Consider the following 11,181-nt stretch of genomic DNA (forward strand, 5'->3'; position numbering starts at 1 on the left):
TAACATATAAAGTTTGTCAGTGGTGGAGTGGGAATGGAGGCAGGTGAACTCTTCTTTTATTCTTCATATATTTCTGATTTGGAGACGGGTAAGGAACCAGAGATCAAATTGTCAACATCTGCTGGACCATGGAAAAAGCAAGAGAGTTCCAGGAAAACATCTATTTCTGCTTTATTGACTATGCCAAAGCCTTTGACTGTACGGATCACAATAAACTGTGGAAAATTCTGAAAGAGATGGGGATATCAGACCACCTAACCTGCCTCTTGAGAAATCTGTATGCAGGTCAGGAAGCAACAGTTAGAACTGGACATGGAACAACAGACTGGTACCAAATAGGAAAAGGAGTACATCAAGGCTGTATATTGTCACCCTGCTTATTTAACTTCTATGCAGAGTACATCATGAGAAATGCTGGACTGGAAGAAACACAAGCTGGAATCAAGATTGCCGGGAGAAATATCAATAACTTCAGATATGCAGATGACACTACCCTTATGGCAGAAAGTCAAGAGGAGCTAAGAAGCCTCTTGATGAAAGTAAAAGAGGAGAGTGAAAAAGTTGGCTTAAAGCTCAACATTCAGATAATGAAGATCATAGCATCCAGTCCCATCACTTCATCGGAAATAGATGGGGAAACAGTGAAAACAGTGTCAGATTATTTTTTTTGGGGGGGGGGGGAGCTCCAAAATCACTGCAGATGGTGATTGCAGCCATGAAGTTAAAAGACACTTACTTCTTGGAAGAAAAGTTATGACCAACCTTGGTAGTATATTCAAAAGCAGAGACATTACTTTGCTGACTAAGGTCCATCTAGTCAAGGCTATGGTTTCTGCTGTGGTCATGTATGGATGTGAGAGTTGGACTGTGAAGAAAGCTGAGCGGCGAAGAATTGATGCTTTAGAACTGTGGTGTTGGAGAAGACTCTTGAGAGTCCCTTGGACTGCAAGGAGATCCAACCAGTCCATTCTGAAGGAGATCATCCTAGGATTTCTTTGGAAGGAATGATGCTAAAGCTGAAGCTTCAGTACTTTGGCCACCTCATGTGAAGAGTTGACTCATTGGAAAAGACTCTGATGTTGGGAGGGATTGGGGGCAGGAGGAGAAGGGGATGACAGAGGATGAGATGGCTGGATGGCATCATGGACTCGATGGATGTGAGTCTGAGTGAACTCCGGGAGATGGTGTTGGACAGGGAGGCCTGGCGAGCTGTGATTCATGAGGTCACAAAGAGTCAGACACGACTGAGCGACTGAACTGAACTGAAGTTATTCTCACAAGTGTATATTTGTTAAATTTACAATGTGAGTAAAAATAACCATTTAAAGAAAACACTCAGACAAACGAGCTATACTCACTTACAGAGAAGTCAGTGTCTCTCAGTCGTGTTCAACTCTTTGTGTACCTAGAGACTGTAAGCTGCCAGGCTCCACTGTCCAAAGATTCTCCAGGTAGGAATACTGGAGTGGGTGACTATTCCCTTCTCCAGGGGATCTTCCAAAATCAAGGATTGAACCAGGGTGTCCTGCAAATAGACGGATTCTTACCAGCTGAACCCCACGGAAATCCCACTCTTGTGGAAACTGCCTGGTGGACACAGGAAACCGAAGCCCAATCTCGGCCCGGGAGGCCTTTGCCAGGGTGGGCAAACTCATTTCTTGGGTGTAGGAGAGGAAACGGGAAGAGCCATCATGGGAACAACCCGGTGTTCAGCTGTCCTTGGATCTATTTCGGTTCAGGCCAGGAAGGTTCGAGGCCTGGATGGCGGTTTCTCTGGGGGCGCTGGCATCTGTGGCGGGTAGGGGCAAGGAAGTGGCACCGTTTTACTGGCGGACAGAGCGCTCACCCGGGGAATGAGTGTCTACTCCACAGAGAGTCCCAATGAACCCTGGAATGTTGTCTCTGTGGCGCAATAGGTTAGCGCGTTCGGCTGTTAACCGAAAGGTTGGTGGTTCGAGCCCACCCAGGGACGGTGGGGGTGCCATTTTAGGCAACACCAAAGAGACTCCCTTTTGCCAGGAGGACACCGGAGAAGTGATGCGCCCAACGGACTTTCAGAGAAAGAGCACAGGAGTCAGGTGCAAAGGAACAGCGGCGAGGGCGCGTCCCGGGTGGATTGGAAGCGTCGGTCATTCCTGAGAGCACGGAGCGCTGATCGCCGGCGCCGAGAAGAGGACCACCGAGGCGCGGGTCCGCAGCGCGGGAGGGGCGGCTTCCACACCGCTGGGTTTCGGGGTCACCTGGGCCTCGGGCGCACCCACCGTCCCCGCCTCCTGCGGCTGCCGGGAGCCGGGGAGTCGGCGGGGGCGACCCCTGAACTCAGAGTGCGCAGCTGAGGATCTGAGGATTCTGCGTTGGGTGCGGGGCCCCGAAGGCCACCTGTGGGGGCCCGAGGGGCCTCACTTCAGGGCAGAGGGGGAACCCTAAAGCCGGGCCCTCGGGAGCCGCCTTCTCCGTGCCTGAGAGAGCCTGGGGCTCCAAGGTACCTCTTTGAGTCATAAGAGTTGGCAGTGTGGTTCGTGGTGGCGGGACCTCGGGATTTCATGGATACAGTGTTCAGGAATAGGGGTTGTCCCGTTTCCGTAGTGTAGTGGTTATCACGTTCGCCTCACACGCGAAAGGTCCCCGGTTCGAAACCGGGCGGAAACAGGCTTCCTCTTTCTTTTTCCCTCCCGGAGGTGTGCCTTCTCATTGGCAAAACCACCAGGCGCGAAAGGCACGGGGTGCGGCAGGGGACGCAGCTGGAGGAAGACTTGGTGACCACCTGCAAGTCTCTTACTTCAGCGCTAGGAGATCTGGAGGTGGACGGATCCGCTCATCATCCGCCACTCATCACCGAGCCTGACGACAGAGAAAACCGAGGTTCACAAAGAGAGCAAGACCTGGGCTCGGCAGCACGCAGCGCTACGGCTAGACCAGGAGGGACCTAGTCCGCTACTTTGTGTCCTTGCCCCAGAGCAAAAGCGACGCCCAGGAAAGGAGAGGTGAAGGCCGATGAGCCGCGAGGGCAGGGCTGGGAGCCTTGCACAGCTGCACACAGCCCTGGGCCGCTTGGACATTGCCTTTCCAGCTCGCTGACTTTCCGAAGGGTCATCTTCCACTCGCCTTTCACCTGTAGAAGCCAAACAAGCCTATTTGCCTACAGCTCCCTGGCGGTCTAGTGGCTAGGATTCGGTGGTTTCACCGACGCGGCCGGGGTTCGATTCCCGGTCAGGGAAAACTTTCTTTCTTCCAGCGTCTGCACGCACACAAGTCTCTCTCTCCCCGCCCAGATCGGAACTGTACTTTGCTTAAAAGTCCAGTGCAGAACATTTCTGCACAGAGTTTCTAAATGCCGCTGAGTGCGGGCCTCAGGGTCCTGGACCTCAGGCTGGCTGTTGGAGCTGAGATGCCATGAACAGCCTGGGCTGGCCAGCTCTGGCCTCCACTCTTTTCTCCTGGCATGGTAAACCCAGACTCTTATTTAACAGAATTTCCATTCAAAGAGAATGTGAGGCTTCCGTTTCAAAAATTCATTAAAATCCCAAACCAAAAAGCGTTTGTAAGATACCAAAAGTTTGCAGGAATACGAACATCCTATATTCTGTACCTAAGTGCCCAGTTAACACCACATTCTTTCTTTGGATAAGAGTTATGACATCACTTGATAGAAACGTCCGGATATCTCGGGATTGTTCCTTTTTTTTTGGCGTCCCTCTCAAAGCTAACTTCTGTGGGACCTGTCTTCCAAGGCCAGCGAACAGCTTTACCGTCCGGAAGAGGGCCCTCTTGGCCCTTCAGGCACCTGGAATCCGCTCTCTGTAGGATGTAGAGAAGCTATATGTGTGTTACTCGCTCAGTCCTTTTGGACTTTTTGCCATCCCTTGGGCCGATTACTCCAGGCAAGAATACTGGAGTAGGTTGCCATTGCCTTCTCCAGGGGAATCTCCCAGCCCAGGTCTCCTGTATGGAACCAGCAAGGACCAAAAGAAACACGACCACAATGCATTGGCCGGGAATCGAACCCGGGTCTCCCGCGTGGGAGGCGAGAATTCTACCACTGAACCACCAATGCCACTGAAGAGAAAGTGCTTGCAAGGGTAACCTAGATGGAGGTTTATTCAGGTCTTTCTCAAGTGCAGGCCAGTCAGGCCCTGTGCCTGTAGGACCGTCTAGGCTTTCATCCTCCGCCCTCCGCGGCGCCGGCTGCCCTCTGCCCTCTGGCCTCCTGCGGGTTGCCTTGGCGGGCATTCAGGTGTGCTTTGGGTCCGTCGGAGTGGTGGAACGGCCTGGTGCTCGTGCTCACTGGCTGAGTCTTGTCCAACTCTTTGCGACCCCTCGGACTCTAGCCCACCAGGCTCCTCTGTCCATGGGATTTCCACGCTCCTTTGCTAGAAACCCATCGAGGCAGTGCAGCTGCCCCCTTGGCTCCTGCCTGGCTCCCCGTGCCCTGCAGGGAGCATAACGTGTTCTGTCAGGACACAGAGGGGAAGTAACCTTCCCTGTGGTTGGAGGATGGAGAACCAGATGGGAAATGCTGCAAAGAGAGGGGAATATTCTCAAAAGCTTCCCAGAACTGCTGTGTGGGTGCTGTTGGTTGGGTGGCTGCCCTAGGACAAGAATGCTTAGTCTTGTGTTCTGGCCTTGACCCAGTCCCAGGCCCAGTCTGATTTCAAGCACAGAGGCACCCTGCTTTCCCACATGTATGTCATTCAGCCTCTATCCAAAGCGGAGTTCTGAAGCACCTTTTCTATCTCAGTGAATAACAACCACGTGGGTCTTTTTTTTTTTTCCTTTAACTTTGTTTTGCTGAAATGTAACTCAGGAATATAAAAAAGGGTTAGCTTTAGAGAAATTAGTGCTCTCCATGCTACAAACAAGAATAAAATTCAAGTTGATAATAAGGATGACTCTCGAATACTTTTAACACGCTAGAGAATTCTAATAGTTGATGTATAAGTACATAGAAAATGTTTGTCCTGTCATGCTCCCAGAGATGACTCTTGGTATACACCACACTACTTTAATAATTTTGGTCTAAAAACTACCTCATGGTTCCTTTCAGATTTATTATTTATAAAATTTAAAATTATGTGTCCCAGTAAATTAAATATACCATATAATATCTTTTAAATCAGGATTAAGTCTTTTGAGTTAAGAAATCATAGTGACTTAATTATTCCCCTTTCAATTTGGGGTCAACGTTTTTAGGTGTCATCTAATGCGTGATTCTAAGCAGCATTTACCAGACACGACTCAGCTCCAATCTCGATTTGAAGATATATCATTAACTATAAGTTCTTTGATATTAAATTTGTTCAATTAACGTATAATCTTTGCCTGGAGAATTTCTAATTAAGTAGAAATAATAATGCCCCTATTTTTATAGGGCAGCTCTTGATTTTATAGGAGAGCTCTCCATTACCAGCTAAAGAGAATGTGTTGGTACGTTTAGGAGATATTCCTGAATGTAGCCATACATCACTTGAAGAAGAGTACAACACATGGACTCTCTAAGTTAAGACCTATTGCTTACCTAAAGTACTCCTTTATTAAAAAAAAAAAAATCCTGATTCTTAGTTACCTGCCTTCTAGATCTCAAGTCACCCATTTTCCCATGTGGTATGTAATTCTTTTTTTAGTCACTGCTGGGGTCCTTAGGTGCTTGCTGGCAGATGAACCTGAGAAGAACATGGCAGGTTGTTCTCCTGCTGTGATTCTTATTTGTGTGTGTGTGTGTGTGTGTGTGTGTGTGTATCTTATTTTTGATGCCTCCTGGTGTGAAGGGACCAAGGAGTGGGACCTTGACTTTACTCCTGATACAGCAGTTTTCCAGGAGAAGGGCCTGGTACCTGGTGAGCACCTAGTAAGTGCTTGCTGACTGAAGGACTCCTAAGGCACAGTTCCAGAAAACTGATGAAGAGGACAGAATGTGGGTAAGATCCACAGAGGTCTAGAGTATAAGGGACAGAAAGGCACAAACTCCAAAAGGGAGAGAAAAGGGCAGAGAGAAATGTCCTAGAACCTAGAGACATCTCGACTGAGTACGGAAATTCTGAAGAGCTCTTCTTTCATCACCAACTTCAACTGAGGAATCGGTGGAAGGGGAACCAGGAGCTCTAAGGATCCAGATTTGTACAAGATGTATTATAGGTGCAGGTTTCTGTAGCTGGCAACAATTTGTCTCAAATGAGATAATTTTTGCAGATGTAGCCCCATACTGTTGAGATATCATTCAGAGAGAGTCTCGGGCTTGCAAGTGCGCCCATATACCGGAGGGAGACCCCTCATTAGATTGTGTGCATCCATCCAAAGCCAAAATACAACTCATGAAGGGAAGAGGGTAAATGTCTGGGCCCAGTGGGGTTGTTTTGTTTTTGTTTTAGTTTTTTTTAACTCCTGTAATCCATAAGCTGCTCTGCAAGAGGCTCTCCAGAGTCATTCTGGCTGGTCTTGTCTGGACTCAATGACTTGGTCACCACTGAAAACAGTTACAATTATTAGAATACTTTCCAATCAGCTTGGAAGCTTAGCTGCTGAATATGTGCAGTCTCTGGGAAATGTACACATTGTCTTTTTGTTGTACCTGCGCTAAGTTGAGTCAGTAGGGCACAAATCCCTTTGTTAGAGTAACAGACAGGTGTATTGACAATTTCCTGTGATGGCAAGACCGTGAAGAAAAAGACTCTTTCCTTGAGTCGGCAAAATACATTGGAATATAAATTAGCACATCTCTTTAGGGAAATCTAAGAACATAAAGAGATGCCTTCAGTTTCTAGCAAAGGTGCAGTGACAGAAATCAGATTAACCCTCCTTCCAAATCTCACTCTCCACCTTTGTCCCACTCCCAAAGGAATAAAAAAGAGAAAAAAACCTGAAATGCTGATTTCTAAGACACTGGAAATCAGGCAGCAAAGGATAGCTAGCCTTGAGAGGTGACAAACAAACAAGATGAGTCTTATCATGGGCCCACCTTCCTGCTTTCAGTGAGTTCCCACGCTGGGCACCAAGAGGAGGATTTCAGGTCAAGTTTTGATTTGACTCTGGAGATGAAGCTGAATATTGGTGGAGAGTAAGGCAGCTAGAGCTCACAGGACAAAGATCCAGTGATTCTTATTTGCAAAGCAGATGTAAAGAGCAAAGGTATGGATATCAAAGCTGAAAGGGGAGTTCGGGTGTAAGGGACCAAACGAAGGGCTCTAGGAGCTGAGTCATGTTTACCAGAAAGAGACAGGATATGCGCTCATCCTGCCTGGCCAATCATGTAACGCCAGCTACTCCTGTAACTGAGACAAAGAACTGCCTGTATATAAGCCGCCATACTCCTTTGTTCAGGGCTCTTGTCGGATTCCACTGAGCTGGAAGAGACTTGGGCCCTAGCGCGCTAGAAATAAACTCCCTTCTTGCCTTTGCATTACTGTGGTGGACTTGCTCTCTTGGTCGGTTCGGAGATACGGGCTCGGTGCATAATATTTGGCGGCTCGTCCGGGATCTCTGTCCCACTGGGGAGGACAACTCTCCTGGTAGAAGGGAGTAGCCTCGTTAGGAGATAAGAGCTCTGAGCACCGGTGCTAAGGTTGCAGAAGCCCAGATTAAGTCCAGGGCCCAGTATCGTACTGGGGAGGCATCTGGGTGTAAAGTGCAGAGGCAAGTCCGGCGTAAGGCCGAGGCCCGGTATCGTGCTGGGGAGGCGGCTGGCTCTGGTTACTGGATTAGGTCCAGCGTAAGGCTGAGGCCCGGTATCATGCCAGGGAGGCAGCTGGCTCTGTGAACATCCTGCAGGTAAGACTGAGTGCATTGTCGGTGGCCACCTTGTGTTTGTTATCTGTTTGTCTATTTGTGGTGTCTGCGTTGCTCTTTGTGTGCTCTGTTGGCTCCCAGTGTACTTTTCTGTGATCATGGGACAAACAACTTCTACTCCTTTATCTCTTATGATTAACCACTTCTCTGATTTCAAGTCTAGAGCTCAGAATCTTTCGTTACTGGTGAAGAAGGGCAAACTGGTGACTTTCTGTTCTGCCGAGTGGCCCACCTTTGACGTTGGATGGCCACAGAGGGAACCTTCAATCCCCAAATTATCCAGGCAGTTAAAGAGAGGGTGCTTACTCCTAGTCCTGTTGGGCACCCAGACATTCTGGTCTGGCAGGATCTAGTGAGAAACCCACTGGAATGGCTTAAACCCTTTGTTCTCACTCCTTCTAAACCTCCTAAACCTCCCCGTCCCTCTTCCCCAACTCCAACCTCCCCAAGCCCACAGGTGCTAGTCATGAAGGCTTCCGAAGAAAAAGAAGGAAAAAAGGATGAGAATCGACCAAAGCCGGTCTTCCAGGAATCTTCTCTGTATCCTAATCTGATAGATCTGGAGACCGAATTGTTCCCACCCCCGTATGTGGATCCACATCCGCCCTTGCTTCCACAGGTTCCACAGGTTTCATCTGGAGAAGCCAGGAGGAGAACCGAGCCTTCAGCTCCTCCCAGAGAAGGGGGCCCCACCCAGGGAACTTGGGGAAGAACAAGGGAAATGGCCAGCGTAGCGGAAAAAGAAGACCCAGAAGTCCCCTCTTCCACCCTTCACGCATTCCCGGTCTGGGCAGGGCCAGCCAGAGAGGGTGGAGAGCGGACATATCAGTATTGGCCCTTCTCCACTAGTGATTTGTACAGTTGGAAAACCCAGACTCCCTCCTTCTCTGAAAAACCGCAGGGTCTTATTGACTCACAATCACACTTGGGATGATTGTCAGCAACTGTTACAGGTGCTTTTCACTACAGAGGAGCGTGAGCGGATCCTGTCAGAAGCTCAGAAGAATGTGCCAGGGGTGGATGGGAGGCCCACAATACAGCCTAACCTCATTGAGGAGGGGTTCCCCTTGGTGCGACCCAACTGGGACTTTGAATGCACTGAAGGTAGGGAGCGTCTCCGAGTGTAACGCCAGACTCTTATGGCCGGCCTTAGAGCGGCCGCCAGGAAGCCAACTAATTTGGCCAAAATAAATTCAGGGAGGCAGGAGCCAAATGAGAGCCCAGCAGCCTTCCTTGAAAGGATAATGGAAGCTTTTAGACAGTACACCCCTATGGACCCACAGGCAGATGAGTCACGAGCGGCAGTTATGTTAGCATTTGTAAATCAAGCAGCCCCCGATATTGAAAGAAAGTTATAAAAGATAGGAGGTTAAGTGAACAATCCTTGCAAGATCTAGTGAGGGTAGCCGAGAGAGTTTTTAATCATAGAGAGACCCCAGAAGAGAGAGAGGACCGCATTAGAAGAAGAAAAAAGAAAATTTAGAGCTGAAGAAAACCGTAAAAATCAAGAAGAGCTGGCCCAGATATTTTTTGCTGGGGTTGAAAACAAAAACAGTTTCCAAAAAGGGAAAAAATTGGACTCAAAAACTGAAGAAAAAACGACAAGGCGTAAGCTTGAGAAAAACCAATGTGCGTTTTGTAAAGAGTTTGGACATTGGAAAGATAAATGCCCCCCAAAAAATCTAAAAGAGGGGCCCAAGAACCCCAAGAATGGGACTCCCTCTCCAGACAGTCATATCCTCTACGCGGGTGAGGATAGCGACTAGGGTGGTCAGGGCTCGAAGCCCCTCCCCGAGTCCTGGGTAACTATAAATGTAGAGGGAAACCACTTGGCTTCATGGTGGACATGGGAGCCCAATACTCAGTCTTAAACCAAAAAGATGGACCCATGTCTAAGAAAAGTAGCTGGGTGCAGGGAGCAACCGGGACTAAACGATATGGATGGACTACAAAACGGCATGTGAACTTGGGGGCCCACCAGGTAACCCATTCTTTTCTGGTGATACCTGAGTGTCCAGCGCCCTTGTTGGGAAGGGATTTACTGTCTAAAGTGAATGCCCAAATTCATTTCGACCACGGACAAGTGTCAGTTCTAGATGGGACCGGGCATCCTCTTCAGGTCCTGTCTCTGGCATTAAAAGATGAATACAGACTCTACTTGCCAGAGGCCTCAGTGACAATAAGCCCCAAAGTACAACCATGGGTTCAAAGATACCCTCAGGCCTGGGCTGAAACAGCAGGAATGGGACTGGCCAAACAGAGGCCCCCTATCATTGTGGAACTGAAAGCCAGTGCTTCCCCGGTGAGGGTACGGCAGTATCTCATGAGTCAAGAGGCTCGGCAAGGAATTACTCCTCATATACAACGCCTCATAGACACTGGGGTCCTGAAAAGGTGCCGGTCCCCATGGAACACTCCCCTGTTGCCTGTTAAAAAGCCTGGGGGAACTGATTTTAGACCGGTTCAAGATATACGAGAAGTCAACAAATGGGTGAGTGATATTCATCCGACGGTTCCTAACCCTTATACATTGCTAAGCAACTTGCCTCCAAACTACATTTGGTATACTGTTTTAGATTTAAAAGATGCCTTTTTCAGTTTGCCTCTTGCCCCCGCAAGCCAAGAGATCTTTGCCTTCAAATGGCAGGAAGACGGTGGTCAGACCCCTGTGCAGCTGACATGGACTCGTTTACCACAGGGTTTCAAAAACTCGCCCACGTTATTTAATGAGTCCCTGGACGAAGACTTCCGTGAGTATCGGGTTGAACACCCTACCATTGTTTTATTACAATATGTTGATGACCTTATGCTGGCAGCGGCTACAGAGAAAGAGTGCCAAGAGGCAACAGGTGACCTTCTCCAAACCTTGGGGACTTTAGGTTACAGGGCCAGTGCCAAAAAGGCCCAGATTGCCAAGCAAGAGTTTACGTATCTCGGTTATAAGATAAAGCAGGGCCAGAGGTGGCTAACACAGGCTATGAAAGAAACCATCCTCCAGATCCCTGACCTGGCTAACCCTAGACAAGTGAGAGAATTCCTGGGAACTGTGGGATATTGCCGGTTATGGATCTTGGGGTTTGCAGAAAAGGCCAGGCCCCTATATGAAGGGACCAAAGAAAACAAGGACTGGAAATGGACTGAGCCAATGAAAGAGGCCTTCCCAGAGCTCAGGCGAGCCTTGCTAGAAGCTCCTGCCCTTGCCCTCCCTGATCCATCTAAGCCTTTCCAATTATTTGTAGATGAAAAGCGGGGGATAGGAAAAGGGGTACTAACACAGAGATGGGGACCATGGAAGCGACCTCTTACCTTTCCAAGAGACTGGACCCAGTGGCAGCCGGATGGCCACCTTGCCTCCGTATCATCGCAGCCACCCCACTTTTAGTCCACGGATGCTGATAAACT

The 11,181-nt window shown here is 48.9% G+C and overlaps 3 non-coding genes across 3 annotated transcripts; 2 read left to right on the forward strand and 1 right to left on the reverse strand.

The window, feature by feature from the left end:
• The first annotated feature begins 1,898 nt into the window (after window positions 1–1,898).
• On the forward strand, window positions 1,899–1,972 carry TRNAN-GUU (transfer RNA asparagine (anticodon GUU)). Its single transcript has one exon. It is a non-coding gene; the product is annotated as a tRNA-Asn (tRNA).
• Window positions 1,973–2,576: 604 nt separating this feature from the next.
• On the forward strand, window positions 2,577–2,649 carry TRNAV-CAC (transfer RNA valine (anticodon CAC)). Its single transcript has one exon. It is a non-coding gene; the product is annotated as a tRNA-Val (tRNA).
• Window positions 2,650–3,983: 1,334 nt separating this feature from the next.
• Window positions 3,984–4,054, reverse strand: TRNAG-CCC (transfer RNA glycine (anticodon CCC)). The gene has a single exon. It is a non-coding gene; the product is annotated as a tRNA-Gly (tRNA).
• Window positions 4,055–11,181: the final 7,127 nt, after the last annotated feature.

This window comes from Ovis canadensis, chromosome 1 (genome assembly GCF_042477335.2).
Source record: "Ovis canadensis isolate MfBH-ARS-UI-01 breed Bighorn chromosome 1, ARS-UI_OviCan_v2, whole genome shotgun sequence".
Classification (NCBI taxonomy): Eukaryota; Metazoa; Chordata; class Mammalia; order Artiodactyla; family Bovidae; genus Ovis; species Ovis canadensis.